The sequence below is a fragment of the Rhipicephalus microplus genome, unplaced genomic scaffold (genome assembly GCF_043290135.1).
Source record: "Rhipicephalus microplus isolate Deutch F79 unplaced genomic scaffold, USDA_Rmic scaffold_175, whole genome shotgun sequence".
NCBI classification, from domain to species: Eukaryota; Metazoa; Arthropoda; class Arachnida; order Ixodida; family Ixodidae; genus Rhipicephalus; species Rhipicephalus microplus.
The window spans coordinates 377,501-382,374 of record NW_027464746.1 but is presented as its reverse complement, the minus strand read 5'-3'; the positions used below and the strand labels follow the sequence as shown (position 1 = coordinate 382,374).

Sequence of the window (4,874 nt, the reverse complement as noted above, 5' to 3'; positions counted from 1 at the left end):
TGCCACACGTTTCGGGGCACACCGCGGTGAAATTTTCTCGAGTACGCTCGTATTAGTGCCCAAGGAGGTCTGGGTACTTATCGCTGCTATTATGTGGGGGTTCTCGTGAGCGGCGTACGCGAAAGCGACCGGGTGTCTGATATGCGGCGGGCTTCGGCCTCGTCAAGCGTGTCCTCGGGTCTGCTCCAGGGGAATCCACGGCAGTCGTCTGCAGCCTCATCCGCTTGATGCGTTAGGGGCTGGTTGTCGGACGGTGCCGTTTTACCACGATATCGAGGTGTGTTCCGTGTCGTCCTCGGGCGATTCAGATGCGAAAGCGCCGAAGACGCGGGCGTGACCCGTCGTCTGGCGGCTTTGCAGTCTCGGCTCCGTTGCTAGTTCCGGCCGGTCCACCGACAGTGCAGCGGGCTTGGGCAACCCGCACGGCGCGACCGAGTCGATGCAACGAAAAAGAGCGAGCATGAACGTGCTTCTTGCCGCACGGCTCCCACTCGTCTTTCGGGAAGGTTGTGCCGTAGCGAGCTCGAACGCCGTCATCTCGGAGTGCAAAATAAGCGTGTTGGGGCGCCTGAAGGTGGCCTCCGCCGCACACAGACTGCGTCCGGCCCGCCGAAGGCGAGGACGGACGCGCAGTCGAACGATTACCTGGTTGATCCTGCCAGTAATCATATGCTTGTCTCAAAGATTAAGCCATGCATGTCTAAGTACATGCCGAAATAAGGCGAAACCGCGAATGGCTCATTAAATCAGTTATGGTTCCTTAGATCGTTTCTTCCTACTTGGATAACTGTGGCAATTCTAGAGCTAATACATGCAGTGAGCCTGGAGCCCTTTGGGTAACGGGTGCTTTTATTAGACCAAGATCGATCGGGTTTCGGCCCGTATTGTGTGGTGACTCTGGATAACTTTGTGCTGATCGCATGGCCACGAGCCGGCGACGTTTCTTTCAAGTGTCTGCCTTATCAACTTTCGATGGTAGGTTACTTGCTTACCATGGTTGTTACGGGTAACGGAGAATCAGGGTTCGATTCCGGAGAGGGAGCCTGAGAAACGGCTACCACATCCAAGGAAGGCAGCAGGCGCGCAAATTACCCACTCCCGGCACGGGGAGGTAGTGACGAAAAATAACAATACGGGACTCTTTTGAGGCCCCGTAATTGAAATGAGTACACTCTAAATCCTTTAACGAGGATCAATTGGAGGGCAAGTCTGGTGCCAGCAGCCGCGGTAATTCCAGCTCCAATAGCGTATACTAAAGCTGCTGCGGTTAAAAAGCTCGTAGTTGGATCTCAGTTCCAGACGAGTAGTGCATCTACCCGATGCGACGGCTCGGACTGAACATCATGCCGGTTCTTTCTTGGTGCACTTCATTGTGTGCCTCGAGATGGCCGGTGCTTTTACTTTGAAAAAATTAGAGTGCTCAACGCAGGCGAGTCGCCTGAATAAACTTGCATGGAATAATAGAACAAGACCTCGTTTCTGTTCTGTTGGTTTTTGGAATACGAGGTAATGATTAAGAGGGACGGACGGGGGCATTCGTATTGCGGCGCTAGAGGTGAAATTCTTGGACCGTCGCAAGACGAACTACTGCGAAAGCATTTGCCAAGAATGTTTTCATTGATCAAGAACGAAAGTCAGAGGTTCGAAGGCGATCAGATACCGCCCTAGTTCTGACCATAAACGATGCCAACCAGCGATCCGCCTGAGTTACTCAAATGACTCGGCGGGCAGCTTCCGGGAAACCAAAGTATTTGGGTTCCGGGGGAAGTATGGTTGCAAAGCTGAAACTTAAAGGAATTGACGGAAGGGCACCACCAGGAGTGGAGCCTGCGGCTTAATTTGACTCAACACGGGAAAACTTACCCGGCCCGGACACTGGGAGGATTGACAGATTGAGAGCTCTTTCTTGATTCGGTGGATGGTGGTGCATGGCCGTTCTTAGTTGGTGGAGCGATTTGTCTGGTTAATTCCGATAACGAACGAGACTCTAGCCTATTAAATAGGTGCGGGGTTCCCAGCACCTTACAACCTTCTTAGAGGGACAAGCGGCTCCTAGCCGCACGAAACAGAGCAATAACAGGTCTGTGATGCCCTTAGATGTCCGGGGCCGCACGCGCGCTACACTGAAGGAAGCAGCGTGTCTTTATCCCTGTCTGAAAAGACTGGGTAACCCGTGGAACTTCTTTCGTGATTGGGATAGGGGCTTGCAATTGTTCCCCTTGAACGAGGAATTCCCAGTAAGCGCGAGTCATAAGCTCGCGTTGATTACGTCCCTGCCCTTTGTACACACCGCCCGTCGCTACTACCGATTGAATGATTTAGTGAGGTCTTCGGACCGATGTCCGGCGCGGCCTTTCGGTTGCGCCGGTCTGTTGGAAAGATGACCAAACTTGATCATTTAGAGGAAGTAAAAGTCGTAACAAGGTTTCCGTAGGTGAACCTGCGGAAGGATCATTAACGGATTGTGAAGGGTGAGCGCCTCAGCTGCGTCTGCGCCCGACACTTTCTGCCGCTGACCCCGTTTGGACGCGGGGTCGGCTTTTCCCCACGGGGCTGCCTGAATGTGGAGCGGCACCCCGTGACAAATTGTTGCGCCCAGCGGACGCCAACACCGCGACCTTGGACGGTCGGCCAGGTGGCGGACGCGGGTACAAACGGCGCAACGCACTCATAGGTCGGCTTTCGACCCGCCACTGCACCGTGGCTCGAAGCGCTCGAAATGCGCGACCCGACCGCTGCGGGACCGCCTAGTACTGTAAACAGGAGCGGCGGAGCGCGAACGGCGAGTCGTGGTTACGTCGGTAGAAGGCGAGGCTGCGCGTTCCCGAAACGCCAGCCGAGTGCCCTCCCGACCGTTCGAGCGTGCAAGAACGAGACCCGACAATCGCGCGGCGACTGCCAAGTACGAGAGGAACGGCACAAGCGTCGGCGGTCGGTCAAGGAACTGGCGATGTGACGGGTCCGCTGTGCACCAGTGCATACCGTCCCGCCGTCCGCGGCAAGCGCCTCCGCGTCCTCGGGTGACGGAGGCTGCCGGTCGGTTCTTGCAGGCGAGGGATCTCGCTGGCACCGGTTCGCGTTGACGCGCGGCCGGTCATGGCACGGCGATGCGACGGCCGAGGTGCGCAGTACTCGATGGAGGAACCGCACGCTCCGATGACCGTCCCGCCCTCCGCGGCGTATGCGTACCGACCGTAATGGTTGCAGCAGCGCCGGCCGGCTTTTGAATTCGCCACACGAAACACGGTGCGAGATCGCGGTTAGGGGAGCGTCGACGTTGCCAGGCGTTTTGCTTGCTGCCGAGGGAAAGGCGGCACGGCCACGTCGCGCTCGTCGCGATTAGCGGGTCTGCGCGCTTTGGGAAGGTGCCGCAACGACTTGCCGAAAGAGGAAGCACGGAAGAACGAGGGACTTGGACGTCCCGACAATTGAACGCACTTGCGGCCAGGCCCTTGCTGGCTTCGTTCTTCCGCCTCGAGTAGGCTCGTACGCGGCTCCGGCGCCGAAAGTGGTCCTTGGCACCGACTTCGGTGGACGTGGGAAGTGCCGCGCAAGTACGGCGCGCCTGGCTCCACCTGTTGGCTAAAGTAGGCAGCCGGATCGGCATTTTGGTGTGCGGTGGCAAACCGTGGATGCGAAAAAAGCTTGTGCGATTTCGTGGAACAAAAAGCGGGGGTCCCCCTTTTTATGCGGAGGAGACCGACCCGCCTGCCGTGGTGAACCGCGACGCCACGGTAAAAACGGGAGAGGCTTGTCGATGGGACCGTGCATCCCGCGCTCCACGGAGGCCGGGAGGCGGCCGCCCGAGGAAATGTGTAGCCGTCGAGGCCCGCATCTGCGTGCACTCTTATCCAAATGGGTGTACCGCAGGCATTTTCTGGTTAGGCGGGCCAATGAGAGCGAGCACACAACGATACCTACGGGTCCGGCTTGGAGAACCGGCTTCGACGCCTCCCGAGTATTTATAGAGGGGTGGACCACGAAAGCACTCGCAAGTAGCGAAAGCGAAACGCCGTCCGAAACACACCGTTTGCTCGATTTGCGGCAGCCGAAAAAGGCGCGGCAGAGTTTTGGAGTCCAAGCGTGCGCTGAAAAGCGCCCTTCTTGGCCACTGTTTGGCCGAGTGCCAGAAACGTTTGGTTTTGACTGTACGGAATTGAACAAACACTTTTTCACGACTCTAAGCGGTGGATCACTCGGTTCTCGGGTCGATGAAGAACGCAGCCAGCTGCGAGACTTGGTGTGAATTGCAGGACACACTGAGCACTGATTCTTTGAACGCACATTGCGGCCTTGGGTCTTCCCTTGGCTTCGTCTGTCTGAGGGTCGGATCACATATCAAGAGAGCCTTCGGCGCACAAGGGAACGTGAGCCGTCGACTCGTTTTGACCGCGTCGGCAACACGGACAGCACGCTGAACACCTCACAGCGAGCGCCAACAGCGGCCACTCAAGGGCGAGACGGTGGCGACCGTCGTGCCAGAGCCCAACCGAAACGGGGGCGACCGACTGCATTGAGGATGTGGCACCTCGTTGAGACCGCCGCAGGACTTCGAGTCGGAAGGAAGCCTGCAGGGAAAGTGCGGTCGAGGTTGCGTACTCCTCTCTGCGACCGGGCGCGCAAGAGCTGCGAGAGCCACGGACGCGCAACTTTAACGCACGGTAAACACGAGGAGCGAAAGCCGGCCAGCAAAGCTTCTCCAGCCGTGCGCAAAGTGCGCGAGATCGCAGCCTTGCGTTGCGCTTGTTGCCCTCGAAGTAAGCAGGGTGTCCCGTAGACCGGGCGCTCGAACACGCTGCGGGGCCGTGCCTCCTCCAGGCTTTGCCGCGCGAACAGGGAACGTTCGCGCGCAAAGCGCAGGGAGGTGAGGAGGC

At 57.9% G+C, this 4,874-nt stretch overlaps 2 non-coding genes across 2 annotated transcripts; both read left to right on the top strand.

Annotated features, from left to right (window-relative positions):
• Positions 1–642: 642 nt before the first annotated feature.
• LOC142791589 (small subunit ribosomal RNA) lies at positions 643–2,457 on the top strand. The gene has a single exon (XR_012890324.1). It is a non-coding gene; the product is annotated as a small subunit ribosomal RNA (ribosomal RNA).
• A 1,719-nt stretch (positions 2,458–4,176) lies between these two features.
• On the top strand, positions 4,177–4,329 carry LOC142791574 (5.8S ribosomal RNA). The gene has a single exon (XR_012890310.1). It is a non-coding gene; the product is annotated as a 5.8S ribosomal RNA (ribosomal RNA).
• The last annotated feature ends 545 nt before the right edge of the window (positions 4,330–4,874 follow it).